The sequence below is a fragment of the Atractosteus spatula genome, chromosome 3 (genome assembly GCF_055471065.1).
Source record: "Atractosteus spatula isolate fAtrSpa1 chromosome 3, fAtrSpa1.hap1, whole genome shotgun sequence".
NCBI lineage: Eukaryota > Metazoa > Chordata > Actinopteri > Semionotiformes > Lepisosteidae > Atractosteus > Atractosteus spatula.
In genome coordinates this window covers 13,848,913-13,864,639 of record NC_142708.1, presented here as the reverse complement: position 1 = coordinate 13,864,639, position 15,727 = coordinate 13,848,913, and positions in this window count along the sequence as shown.

Genomic DNA, 15,727 nt, shown 5'->3' with positions numbered 1-15,727 from the left:
ATGTTAAGATGTTTATTTAGGTGACTTTTACACATATATTAACTACTCACTTCCATTCCATAGCAGCTGGAACAGCTCTCCCGTGACCCTGTATTGGATAAAGCAGCTAGAAAAAATGAACGTGCATAGGTTAGAACTCAAGTATAGGACCAGAGCCTATCCCAGCAAGCAATGGGTTCAAGGCTAGATATACCCTCCAGTCCATGGCAGGGCACACACAGACATTAATATGCACACACTCACACCAAAGCCAATATTCCGAGAAGCCAGTTAACCTACCAGTATGTCTGAACTGTGGGAATAAACTGGAGCACCATGAGGAAACCCATGTGCACACGGGAAAAACAAATAAATTCCATGCAGATAGCAGGAATCAAACCCAGGGCCCCAGTGCTGCAGTAATGCTAACAATTGCACCACTGTACCACCATGTTGCCCTCATATACATTAGTGGGAGAAAAATACTGGAAACGGAGAATGTTTCGTTCATTGGTAGATGAAATATGACATAACTGTTTGGCCTCCCAATGCAAAACGTAGATAAGGTTTGCTTATAAGCAATTGATAAACCTCCGTGTAAAGGATTAAAACAAAGCAAAAATTAAACAGTTTTCTTAAACCAAGAACATTTATACTTTATTCCTATGGTAACAGTAAAACAAAAGGATAAAGTGATCATTTATCTTTCTTTAACACTTTCAGTATTCTAAAATGTCAAGTTCTCTGTTTGAATCTCTCTATAATGTATAAGCACACTACATAGGGTGTTTCATATTACTTGCATTGTGTTCATTTTATTGTTTGCTTTTATGATTTTGCTCAAATTATTGTTAGTTGTCCCATTGTTGCAACAATTAGATCCACTTCAAAGGTCAAATAAATGTACTGCATTTTTTTCAGACAAAGAGATTTTGCACATTTGTTAAGGACATAGGAACAGTTACAAATTAAAGTAGTGATTCAGCCAATTTTTTTGAAGCAACTAATGGATCCAGGGATCTCATTCAACAGTTTCCTGGAGATGTAAATGCATTTAGCTACTGTACAGTTTCCACTAAATTACTCTGGTTCATCTTATACTGTTGATTTTAAAAAAGACAATAGGCTTGACCTTGTCAATGTCATTGAATACTTGAATTAGTTCTCCTCATAGTCTTCTCTGTTCAGAATGAAAAAAAATTCTATACTGTTACTCTACCAGTGTAGCATACTCATTTGAGCCCAGGAACATACCTGTTTAATATACCTCTTCACTGAACTAATTCCAGAGCAGCAATATCTGTCTTATATCTTTATGATTTAAATTTGTCAAAGTATTTACAATAAGATCTTACTAGTGTATTTGCACACTTTCTCTCACATTGGATTATTTAAATTAAAATTCTGGCTACATAATACTCATAATACATAATAAAATATATGTTGTAACATTCTTTGTAAAGTTCTGTCAGCTATTTTTATTCCTTACTCCTGTTACCTGGAACATGAAAATAATACGGTATGTGTATGTGAAAGTTATGCTCCATAATGAGTATATACAGTTCTCAGATTAATTTTTTAACCAAATACACTACATTAGTTACAACAAAAATCCGGTAAGACCCCAAAAATCCTGAATCACAAACAAAACTCCTGAAGGGATTGCATAATCCTCTCGTTATGCAATGCTTCTTTTGAATTAGCAGCTTGAGTTATTGGTAAAATTTTAAATAATCCCAGGGATGACAGTAAGTGTAAACATAACAATGTTATTAATGGGAAGTAAATACAAAGAGGGGGAATGCTGGCGCACCTGGCTGCTGCTCCTCTCCCCAGTTTTCTTTTTTTTAATTTTATTACCTAGTTTTTATTTTTTCCTTTTTACTTCTTTCCCCTGTTTCTCCCTGGTTTTTGACTATTTTTTTTGCCGCTTCACGTTGCAATCTACAAGCGGACTTGCTTGACTGTGACTGCTGCTTCTACTGCCGACTACTCACCGCTGGAATTGTTCAACTGAGGGCTTTTTAACCACTTGCTACTGCCCTGATTCAGGATTTCCTTCACGGTTTTTGTCACATCGTCGCGGATTCCACGAACATGTTTGTAAGGTACTCCTCACTGCAACTATTGCAACTGAAACGGAATTATTTCCTGGAAAAAACACGTATGATTACTGCCGTAATATTGGGATCCAATGTGTTACATTCACGCAGCACCCGACGTACTGTCTTTCCCCCATCCACCTGCGAAGTCTCTATCCCCGCCTCTCGGCGCAAGGCTATAGCTGGCTGTAGACCATCCTGCATCGGCGCCGACCTCAAACGTTTACTCACTGTACCGTGCCTAGATCCCACTCTGCTGGCCCCTGGCTCACCGAGTCCGGACAGATCAGCACTACTAAACACCCGCTCCATGAACAATAAGGCTCTTCTCATTTGTGACATTATTACAGGAAACATTTGACTTTCTGTGCTTAACCGAAACCTGGCACAGACTAAATTATGCTCTCTTGTTAAACCAACTAGTCCCTCCGTGGTACCGTTGTTTGACCTCTCTCGTCTCTCAGGCAGAGGTGGGGGCATTATTGCTCATTATAATCTTTGCAGTTTAAGTCCTGTTACTGTACCTCTTCTCTCTTCTTTTGAGTGTCATGTTTTAAATGTCTCTGTTCCCATTATACCGTCATTGCCACGATTTATAAACCACCCAAACAGAATGAAGCTGTTTTTAGGTGAGTTTGCCGATTTACTTTCATTTTTATGGCTCAGATTTAAGAGGATCCTTATTCTTGGAGACTTAAGTATACATATTGACTCACACTCTTCCAGTCTCCCATGCTCATTGAACCCTATCTAAGAAAGCAGTACTCAAATTTAATGCAGTACACTGGAACCTTCTTAACATGGAGGACCTACAGTATGCACACAAAAATTGCAAAGGTTACCTATAAATCGGTTTTCAAAACTGAGGCTGAAGTTTTGTCTTTTTCTATATGTAATTTCCTCTCAATATTGTGGTGAATTGGCCCCAAACCCGGTTCGACAGAGGACCGGGGTAGGAGGCAGGTATGCAGATTCACAAGACAGGGGCTTTATTACCCATTAGTTTACAGGAGTGTGCTATTCACTTGGGAGAGTTAAGCATGGAGAGAGACTAAGGATAGAGAGTGAAAGGGGGAGCACAGCCTCCTATAGCATGACAAGGCACCACCAACAGGCCCTGTGGGGGCATTTACACCTGGTTTTCAGTCTTTTCCGACTCATTCAGTCACTGTGCAGGGACACACTGACTTAGCGTTGAACTTGGGGTAGTGGCCTCTGACCTGACGAGAACTGTAGACCCAGACTTTTTCTTGTATCACATGATCCAGGTACGCAAGGTATTGTGGGAATTGATTTCAGGATTTTCACTATTAGTCACTTGAATGCGGCAGGAGCATTGCAAAGGCCGAAGGTATGACCAGAATTACCAGAGTTCTTGTCCAGTTGAGAAGGCGGTCTCGGGGTGTGTCAGCTCTACCTACCACTGCAGCGATCAGAACCACAAGGAACAGGTCAGGTGGTCCAGGGACCTGGACAAGAGGTACAAAAGAAGATCCCTGAAGGACATCCAGCATTCAGCCGCAGGATACATCTCTCTGGAATTTGGGCAACCCACACCAATCCCTCAAATCTCTAGTTCCCTGCTTCCCCTATCACTTGTGTACCACCCATGTATAGGGGGTTTCTAGTCCCATTGCTGTACTCATTTTCAGGTCGGTGGGATGCAGTTGAGCATTTAAGGGTAAGAGTGTGGGTGTATGATAGTCACCATCAACCGGTGTCCACTTGTACCCGGCATTTCTCCTCGTCATCTCTGACCTGAAGGTGGTAGTACAGTTTCAAATCTATTCTGGGCATTGGCTGCAGGTTATGCACTAAAGGGCCGGTACTTGTGTCCCAGGTGACTCGCTAGGGTGTCAATGGTTTCCCTCCCACAATGGTCCCCATTCAATTCCCTGCTCTGCATGTCTGGTGTAAGTCCTCAGGTTCTGTGATTGTGGAAGTGATCTTGGACAACTTTATTTCTCCAGCATTTTTCCTCTGGTGGGGAAAGCAGTGCCCTCCTTAAAGATCCGCTCCACCTCTTGTGCTCTCCTCAAGGCTGTTTCTAGATTCATTGGGTCTGCTAGATGGACCAGATGCCACAGCCATCTGGGACTGAGGCCATACATGAAGCGGTGATTAGCCAGACCTTCCTGGGCATGCTTCAGAAAGCATGAATAAGCCATACATACTATGAACTTTGTCTGCAACAAAGGTCCTTAGCACGTGGTGTTCAAACAGTTAACAGCAGTGTTGATTTGGCCCTGCCAAAGTGGTGATCAAAGGCAACCAGGACAACCTCGTACTTTCTAAATTCCTTGCACGACAGATTGAGCAGAAACCTCTGTGTCTCTGTCTACCCTCACAGCTTGCTGTATTGCTTTCTCATTTTCCATCCAGTAATTAAGGTCAGCAACCAAGTCAAACATCTTTTTGAATTCCTCTCAGACACCTTGCCCTGTATAATGCTCCACTGCCGGTAGTGTGTCTGGTTGCTTCCCTGCTTCATGGCCTTTTCCACTAGGTCTCTCTATCCATCTTGGAGTTTCCAGACTATAGTATCTTGTCTGCTCTTCTCTCTGTTTGACCCAATTCTCTTCCACTGTTCACATGCCAGTGCATGTGACAGACTCCTCACTTTTAACAACTCTGACTTCTTTTTCCTTTTGAGTAGTAGTCACTCTTAAGACAATTAACTAATAGTGTCCCTAATACTTTGTTGATCAGTATGGGGAAATCTGCTGTTCCAGCATTGTTCTGGTATATAATCTGCTTTAATCCATGTTGAAAAGAGAAGAAAGAAAACACAACGTGCTGACACCCGAAGAAGGCTCCACAGCCAAAAAGCTGTACAAGGCTCTCAGAGTAATGCCAATCAAGGAGGAAAAAATGAACTCTAGAAGGCAACAAACATCACAGGTTTATAACAGTAATCAGGAAATGGGAAGGCGGTTCTCAGCAGCCCCTTAGTTGATTTGTTGCAATGTATTTTATTTAAAAATCTTCTCTTTTGGAAAAGAGTTGTTTGGACATCTGTTTGATAATCTTGCAGTGAAATTAAGATGAAGGTCTATAATTCAGTTTATCTAAAAATACTTCTGAACACACCTAATGTTTCCTTATGGTCTATGTTTTCTTCCAGTTTCCACCTTGGTAACAAATTCTTTGCAAAAATGTACTTCTGTGTCCTCTAAGTAAGTGATAAGTTGGGATTTATTTTTTTAGTAAAACCTGCAAACTAAGCTGATTACAGTTTGTCTGTTTTTCATCTTCCCTTGACAATGGGAGTTCCCGCACATCCACTGTTATCTTTCCATAAAGTTTTCCCTCTGGCAGACAGCAAGCCAGTAGTTTGTGGCTTTTTCCTGCACATGTGGAATGGTTTCGCTGGAGCCTGTTGCCATGCAGTCTGTGGCACTATAATCTCCTAAAAATGGGAGGCTGTCAGAAACATTCAATTTTGTTTGTTGAAGGCATACAACAACATTGTTAAGGAGAGACATTCTATAAGGTTTTTTTTTAAATTGTATCCTCAGAAAAAAGATTAAGCCATTCCTCTATCTGACTTTAAGAATATATATCTGTATATGTAGGATTATCCTATACCTATTAAGTTTTAAAAGTAATTTATAATGATGAATTCCACAGGATATTCATTTATGTTTCCCTTTTCCCTTTCTGCAATTTCCCTCACACGATCAATGAAGTATCTATCTATCTTATTGATAAATTTAATTATACTTACAATGTTGAAAATCCTCCCGGTTATGATACTATAATATTTCTTTATTTTGTATTAATTGAGGGTGGGCCCCGTATTGAATGTGACTTTATAAATTGCTTTGTTGTTTTCTTTAGTGTTGTACAGTATTTTCAATCAATAACATTTTGAAAGCATTTAAATGTGCACTGTAATCTCTGTGATTCTTTCCTTATTCTATTCATCATTCTTGTCAATTTAACTGGTATTATGTAGGATTGAGGCCTTGAAGGTTTTCAGGTCCATTGCATTATTTGAGATAAACTGTCATATTAATATGGTATACTAATATTAATAAAAGGGAAGTTAAGATGAAGAGTGCTGCCTACTGGTCCATCAACAGATTTTGCAGCTGTAGATTTTGCAAGTAATCTACTTGTCCACTTCTCCCTGGAGGTCTCCCATCCCAGTACTGACCAGACCCAGCCTTCCTGAGCTTCTGAGAGATGATTGCGTTAGACTACAAAGTGGGAAGCTGCTACCACAATAGAGTGTTGGTACTGTAGATACACAAGCTCTGCAGATGATATTGTCATACACCTGAGCAATTCAACCACAGTTGTTAGTGGTTTTGTGGAGTAGTGGTTAGAGTTCCTGACTCAGTAACTTTGAAAAAGAACATAGGTATATTAACATATCAAAGGTTACAAACCAGAGGAGGCCATTCGGCCCAACTAGCCTATTTGGTAGTTAATACTTAACTGATCCATGTAGCCATTTCTTGAAATAAGTCAGCGTGTTAGCTGGGTAGTTTATTCCACATTGCCACAATCCTTTAGATAAGGAGAGGTGTGGTATCCACCAGTTTGTCATTACACATGAGAATTTATTCTCAAAAATGAATTATTAAATAAATGATTGTTTTTATAAAATGCAGCAGTCCACAGATCTGTAAGAACACAAGTATTTACTGAGGATAAACTTGTGGTAAAAGAACAAGTAATAGGTTTATTCCATGCTGAAAAGAGGAGAAAGAAAACACAACGCAACAAGTCTGCCCTGTCTTTCTCACACCTGAAGAAGGCTCCACGGCCAAAACGTTGTGTTTTCTTTCTTCTCTTTTCAGCATAGAATAAACCTATTACTTGTTCCTTTGCAGCCTACGCATGCAGACGCAGCTACCCACCTGAACTACTTGTGGTAGTTTAATTGCGTAACTACAATCCAATAATCTCATTCTATTTTACACTACAGAAACCAGGCCTAATGAACCTCTAGACTTAATAGAGGACTATGTATTCTCTTATTGTCCAGAGATTTTACCAGATCATCTACTGCCATTAGTATTTACTCTATAAATCTTTTTGATAGTTTTCCTAGTGTTAAATGAAATTCCTATTTTTAAATAATTTTGTTGCCTTGACAGAAATCTTTTGATTTGTAGAGCACATTGACAACTCACAACATTCAATTTTTTGCCAATTTCAATTCAGCCACATATATTTTACATTCTAACAGCTGTTATCCTCTAATATAAATGAATTATTAAAATATGGATCAATGGAGTTTATTGTAATGTGTGTACATTCTCTTTTTTACAACCTTTAAAATGTTATTGCAATTTGAGTACTTTTTCTGTTACATACATTTCCCTGCTGGGGAAATCAAAGTTGCATTTCCTTGTACATGTGCATCATACAAGATACTCTACACTCTTTCTACAATGCTATGACATTAAAGCAACTATTATAAGTCTCATTCCCCAGGACCCTAGACACACTGTGACCCCTGGGCAACACTCAAAATATCACAAAACTGGAGTATATGCACACAAAGTTAGAAAAGAATTGTCACTACCTTACAAGTTATGTTTAAGGGAGGTCCTCAGTGACCTCAAACTTGACTTTACTTTACACTTTGCACAACTGAAACTGAAGCAAAATCGATGTGAAGTATTTTCTTTCATCTCTGCCATCATCTGAGAGGTATTTATGTTTATACCTTTTAATACAGAAGCATTTGTATATTTATAAATCGCCTAGGATTGTACTCCTGAGCTCACATAGTTTGCAAAGCAACAATGTTTTATGAAATGTCGCACAGAGATCAGTACACAAATGGTATTTCTTCACCAGGATAACCATATGTCCTTTAATAAATAGTCCCATCTCTGTCTCCCAGATAAAAATGTGCTAATGGAAGCATTTGAACAGGTGGAATATTTCCTCTCTCAGTGAGTGGAAATAGGACAGGCAGATGCTTTAGGATAAATACTGCTTACATTCTACAGGAAGCTGAAGAAGGGCTCACATTATCTCAGTTGGAGTCACTTGAAGTGAACCAGGAGAAGTCTATACAAAGTTCTTATTTAGAAAAATAGGTTCAGTTAAAGAAACATTAGAACAGGAAACAGATTGCAAAACCTGATGTGTTAGAACCATGGGGGGCTACCCGCTTTCTGAAAAAACTGATTTTGCAAATGTGTCTCAGAAAGCATTTTATTGCCTTCAGATCTAACCTAAGTTTTAAAGAAAAGGCCAATGTCATCCTTACACAGAAATGTATCTAGTTTGAAGGTATTTCCTTTTTGTTATTATCAATCAGAAAAAGGAAAAGGGGTTATCAAGTCGTTAACTGAATCATTATTTCCATGAGGAACATGACAGTTATTACTGATGCTTTAGCTGAACCTTCCACTAAAGAGATATCAAACTTTGAATGAACATACTGCATACATTAAAGCTATGAAATCCCAAGTATATGCTATTTCAATAAATTTGCAAACACATTTCTCTTTCCAAACTTAGGAAAATTTATTGTCCATTGTACTACAGAAATGCAGATGTAGTTTATTGATGCATTAAAAAAAAAACATTTGTGGAATCAATCTGCCTATTCCAGTTTCTGCCTTGTTGATAATGGAAATTTAAACAAAAAGTAACTTTTTTATGTAATAATGGAATTTTTCATTTTTTTCCAGTGGCAGCTTTTTGCAGAAGGTGAGAGTCTCCATTGTGAAGGAAATACAGTACATGCCTTCACCTGTCACATTCATTATTTCCTTTTACTCATATATATGTCCTTCGTTACACTTTTCAGCAACTTAAAAAAAATCTGCAAACTTTTCAGAAAGCTGTTTCTCCAGGTGAAGTTCAAAGCTTATCAGAATTTATCTGAGAATCAGAGGGCATACCCCCCAGACTGGATGACAGTCCTTTGCTGGCAGAGAAATAGGCAATTTAAATCAATCCATCAAACCTGGCATATATGTCTTCAGAAGGAGGAAAGAAACCAGATCACTCCAGGAAAACATAGCCTACAATCAAAGAGGCCTACAATCAAAGTAAAGTGAGGCAACAGCATAACTGCTGCCAGTGTACCACCATTAAAAAAAATAATTAAACTGAAGTAATTAACTTTGCAAAATCGTCTAAGAAGGTTCAAGTTCTCTACAACTGCATCACAGACTCATGAGGGGTTACCAGATGATATTTTGTGTGTAAAAATAGTAGTCGCACATCCTAAGAAGACTCCTCAGCCAAAAAATATACGTGGTTTGTCTTTTTTCTCTTAATTTTTCACTCTGGATTTTACCTTTAGTTTTTACTATGCACCTTGCATGCTGACACAGCTCCCCACTCATTTGAGATAAAGTTCTTTATCATCCTAAATACTAAAACTACGGAATTTAAATAAAAATAATCTACAGTCATAATGTAGTATGTAATTTAATTCATACTTACAAAATATAACTTGTTATAAATATTGACTTCTGTGAAGCAAGGCAGCAGTGTGGAGAAGTTGTTAGGGTTCAAGGCCTGTGATGGGAAGGTTGTGGATTCTTGAGGCACTGTTTTCGTATTCTTGAAGAAGGTACTTTACTCAGATATTTTGAAATAGTAGACTCAGCCATGTTGTTTTTACTCAGGAGGGGAAAGACAACATGCAACAGGTTGAGCAAATACCGTTCTGTGCTGGATAGAATTAGCAAAGAAGTGTTACTTCCAGTACTAGGTACTAGAGGCAATTAAGATGAACGTGTCTCTGCGGCAGATGGTATTTAACCAATTGTACTTAAGAAAACAAGGAATGGCCATTGACAAATCTTTCAGAAGACCCTCAAGACAGGTGTAATATCCAATGACTGGAAATAGAATGAGTAATAAGACCAAGGCAAGCAATTATATACTAATAGGTTTTACTTCTATCATAATTTTAAAGAAACAATAATTACAACAAGAGGATCAAATGGATGGCAAAAAAGATTCTATGGAATAATTATTAGTAAAGACAGGTCTTGTTTAACAAGCTTTGTAGACTTCTTTGAATAAGACACAGAAATTATAGATAAAAATTAAATATATATTTAGATTTTTGATTACATTCCTCAAAAAGGTTAAAATAAAATCTGAAATTGCAGGCAGTATGCATTGAAAGGAATTCATGTACAGTACTTGGATTAAGAATTGGTTACGGACAAAAAAACGAGTGTACAGAACAGGGGTAAATGTTCAGTTGTGTTGATGCAGTTAGTACCATGCCTCAGGAATCACATATTAGGACCACATAAGAACATAATAAATGTTATGACATAAATATTTTTTTACATAAAAAAGTCTTTATGCTTGTTTGCCAACTTGCAAATTGTATGTATAAAATTTACTAATGGCTGTATTTATTTCACTGTAATGTTGATTTACTGTATGAGACATATCATCTTAATTGTATTTTTTTTTATATATATATGGAATGTATTTTGAATTTCTCTCCAGTAGAAAGTCTATTAAAGTACATACAGTAAATGAGTACTGAAATTATTTACTGGGAAAAAAAAACATCTTTCAGCCTCAATATAATTGATGCATTACACTGGAATAATCAGCTAGGTAAAGACAAAGTACAATTGTTCTGGGCATGGCTATAAAGCCAGCGCACAGGAAGTGTTTGTGAAGGTCACATGTGAATGGTGACCTCAAAGCCTGCCCACATCTGTTAAGAGGCGAAGAGAGAGAGAAAAAACACAAAGGCACAATTCCCATTTGTATCCATAGACTAAGCTGCACAATTACAGAGTGACAGCCTGATATTTTGTTCTAAAAGGTCACTGGAAATGTACAATACTGGGCACAAAAGTCCTGTTAAGGGCTTTGTGATTTCCAACATTGTAATCCATCCCAGATAAGTGAAAATATTATCAAACATATTTTGCTTCAGCATGTTTCAGGGCAGAACCTCCTGATTGTTCCTGCTCCAGAGGCTTCTTTATTATTGTTTGCCTAGTCTTTGAAAATTAGCTGGCACAGCAATTGCTTAGATTACTTTGGGAGTTCAGCAAATTTTGCAATGGAGAAAAAAGCTTTAGACGTATCTTGTTGAAAGCTGTTGAAGAGGGAGAAAAGTTGTGTGAACAACAAAATAGACACAGAATTGAGAAGAACACCACAACACACACACACATACCAGAAACACTGTTACTGTATGCGTTACTATTTTCCTTGTCTTTGATCTGTAGAACTTGGCCATGCTATCAAGCACAGAGTTGAAAGTTCTACAAAGTGTATACACTGGGACACTGCATTGTGTTTCAAACATGACTTGCTGGTTTCTGTCAAGTCTGTTTATGTTGCATTTGAAGTCTCTTCATTTTTTTAAAAAACATTGATTAAAACATTTTTAATCAACTATTAACCTACTATGCATTTCACAAATAGTTTGAAGAAAAATGTTAAAGTGCATAAATTCTTTATAGGGATGAGTGCAAAAACATTTTCCTTTGCTGGTGACAGGAACGTAAACTTTTAAATGTTTGCTTCAGAGGGAAAAAAATGAACTGCCCATAATTAGTCTTTTAGAATTATATTTTCAGTACTGTTCTTGCTGCTGTGTTGTACTCTTCAGACTTTTATCAAACAAACATCTATAATAGGCTTAGAACTTTATGTACAGGATGGAATCCACTTCATCTACCACTACTGTGCTGCATGTCACAACACCCTTTATACCACCCCATTATGTAATAATTCAATGTAAGTAGAAATGAGAAATTACTATATCAATTAAGGCTATTAACTTAACTTTAATAATAATAATAATTGCTTACACTTATTTAGCGCTTTTCTGGACACTCCACTCAAAGCGCTTAACAGGTAATGGGGACTACCCTCCACCACCTTTAACATCCTTGTTCCATTGAGAAGTGCCATGGTGTCTTTTAGTGTCATTAATGACTCCATAGTAATTAAGGAGTAGTCAAACCCCTGATTCAACATGAAATCATGTGAACCACTATTATTGCACACAGACACAATTTAACTAATTGTCTGACTTATGGTGTCATTTAACAGAAATTTAGGAGGAGGTCAAATTCTAATGTCGCTCTCCTGATCCCATACGTATAAATACTGTACTCCTTGGCTGCACATACTGTACAGTAACTCTGCACACATCTCTGCCCGATCTCACTGCTCAGCATCTTCCATGGCTCCATCCTTGTAAGCGAAAGGGATTGAAACAGCACTGATCTTTATCCAGGGCTTTCATTTCTTCAGCTCCAAAATTTTATTTTGGAGCATCCTAAGCTATTTTATTATGAACAACATATACATTTTTACATCTTAAATTGGACTGGATTTCTTTTTCTCATGTAAAAATCATTTTTTGATCTGTGCACTTTCCACTTTTCGAAATTGTGTCTTGCCTTGACTTCTGCATTGTTATAAACAACACTTTTAAAAAATATATATATATTTTACTTTTCAGATTGTCTTCAATTGTCTTTTAGTATATTATGTGCACCCTGTGACTATAGTTACCCTGAGAAAAAACATCAGACCAACCAGGACACAAGTGTCTCACTTGATCCTGAAACATTGGCATTTGGAATGGATGGAGCATAAAGGACTCCCAGCTTTACCTGTTTCATAAATGCTCACATCACACTATTCAAGCAGCACTGTGAATATGACCTAATAAAACAGTCAGTACTTTCTTCAAGTCTCCATAAATGAGCCTGTAATGTGGAAAAATCTAAATGTGTATAACTGTGAAACAGCTATGGTATTATTCCATCATTGCATTGTTTATAGCAAAATGTTATCGTGGGTGTTGTATATGAGTAAATCTCTGAATAACATTGCAAAATATTTTTACAATTAAATTACATAAGTTATGTTAAAATTTTTCTAATAATTTTTACTTTGAAGGATGTAAATGAGGGGAGCTTTTTTCATAAATATCAAATATCGAAAACATTTTTGTTAGAAAACACTTCAGGTTTTCAACACACCGTGTTTTCAACAGCAATAAAGACACAGGTGGTTAAGCAATGTGACTGGGATTGAAAAACATCAACTCACCATGTTACCACAAATTCCAAATCTAGTACTTGAGGTTAAATTTCCACTGCGCAGAAGGAAAACCCCCTGGAACATAAAAAAACCCACCATTAAGTTTGTAATCTGAGACTTATAAGTTGTGTATGTTTTGATTTAATCTGGCTCTTGCCAGTCTGCTATACAAAAAAAGATGCTAGAAGTTCAAATGGCACATTTCATACAGCTAAGATCATTACCTGAACTAAACTACTTAGTAATGTAAACCATGTTTCTGTGACAACTGATTATATGACACTGGTGGCCTCCGTTCACAGTGTTGACATACATCTAATTAAGGTGTCAAAAGATCACTGCATCTTTAACACAAACCTAGCTTGTTTTTTTTTAAAAGGTGAATGGAGGCTGTCTGCATTCAGAAATATCTCAGAGGAGAGAAGAAGTCCAAATGCAACCTCAGCAGTCAAGGACATAAGATATAAATTACCACGACGGGCCCAGGCAAAAGCATCAACAGGCCTGACCTTAACAGTGTATGATATCTTCCAGCTGGAATTACTTAGAAAACTAGTTGAGTAGAACATAAGCAAGGGGGTTGGCGAAAGCAACGGGAGGGGGGAATTCAGAGCAGTCAGCTTGCGTGCAACTCCCACTTCCGTTAGGGTGTTTTTCCAGAGAACAGTTTGCTTGTTTGGCTCTTGTCCAGCAAGGGAACATTAAACTGTTAAGTAAAGGCATGTTTTCCCAGTTTCTGGATACATTTGCTTGTCCCAGGGCTTATGCATCTTGTAAACCTTTGGGTGATGAGTGTTTTCAGTTACTAATACTTTGTGGAATATGTTTTCCTTTATTTTCACCCATTTCCAATCACTGGTTTGTGGTGCTCCTGATCCCAGTTTATTAAACGTTTTCGTGTGTCATTTCCCGAGAAACGTGCATGCTAAAAAAACTTTAGTAAGAACCAAACTGGTGCAGTGGAACTAAGACACAGACTTTCTCAAATGTAAATTCTGCACAAAAATTATCTTAGTGACTTTTGCAGTTTTTCTAGCAAAACTCTTCGCAGTCTTTGCAGTTGGATCTTTAAACTCCTGTTTAGCTTTTTTATTTTCTTTGTACTTGATATATTTGTACAGTTTCCTGCCATAAATCATCATTATTAGTTGTACATTTTCATGTAAGGGCAACAGATACAGTATGAAAAGGTAAAGGTACATATTTCGATAAAAAAGCAACACTAAATAAAAAGCAGAACAATGTGAGGCTGACAGGAAACTACTGAGAATATATCAATCAAAGCCTAGAAGTTTGGCATAGTTAAAATGAGTCACAAATGTCTGACAGACGTCAGACTATACTGTTTAATCAGCAAAATGTACTGTATACTGCATTGCATTGTTTCAGTTTTAGGTTTTGTTTATGTCAGTCTTTCTAATACTAACACAGTTATTTAAGTTATAGTTACTGTTGTATATACCAATTAAGGGTTACCTGTGTAGTTCTAATGAGAAGACTACACTAAACTCATTTTGTGTTTTATTACATTAAAATATATGTCCTGTTTTTTTTAACCTCTTAGCTCAAAAACAAGATGAACAAAAATGTTAAATCTTCATTTTAAATAATTAATCTTCCTCACAGTGTCTAAAAATCTTTAAAGAAAATACAGCACCATTTTGATATGTTTTTCTCATGTACCTGTATATGGTGTCTTTTGTATTACCCCAACAATACAATTGTATACCCCAACAAACAGTTAGCACTAGTTCAATCCCTATGTAAAAAGTGTAAAATTTATTTATGGCATTAACTGCAATTTTTGGGGAATGTAATAATGTAGGAACTATTATATGACACTATAATCCCAGATGGATTGCTGTTAGCACTATTTTGCTAGTTTATAATGTCAAAACATGGTAGTGTATGTCTGCCTTTTGTACTTGTGGATCTGAAGCTGTTAAAGGACATGAGTGAGTGTATCTGGGATTTACTGTAGTAGTCTTGCTCTTGTATTCTAACACTGCTTATATTTTGTAGGGAGTCGATTCATTGAAACAGAAGAAATGACAAAAAAATCCAAACATTTACCACACAGTAAAATTTAAACATTTACAGTTGGATTAATAATTGCATAGCTGGTATAGGGCTGTCTCATTTGCTCTCCTTCACCTTCTGATAGTTCACAGCATTAAACTTTTATATCTGATTATATTCTAATGCAATTTATCACCAGCTACTATTATATTCTCAGAAAAAGGTCTCAAAGTGAAATTTGTTCCTAACAAAGAGTTTATTTTCTGATGCTGTCACACTTACAATACCCAAAGGGGGTGAGGTGGAGGCATATTAACTGGGCGTTTCAGGATAAGTTTTTTTTCTTAAACAATGTTGCTTAAAAAACTCAAGGTTTGAGTCATATTGCCCCATTAGACTGGGAGGGCTAGCTTGAGTATATTTTAGAAACAATCAACATATAAAATACGTTTTTTTTTTGGGGGGGGTCTGATAGAGTAATGTATGACTTGATTAAATCAGAAAAACACTTGACAAGAATGAGGCTGACCACCGCAGTCATGGGTCATTTACTTAATCATTACTCAAGACAGTGAAAACATTACTTTCTTTTGTTCCAT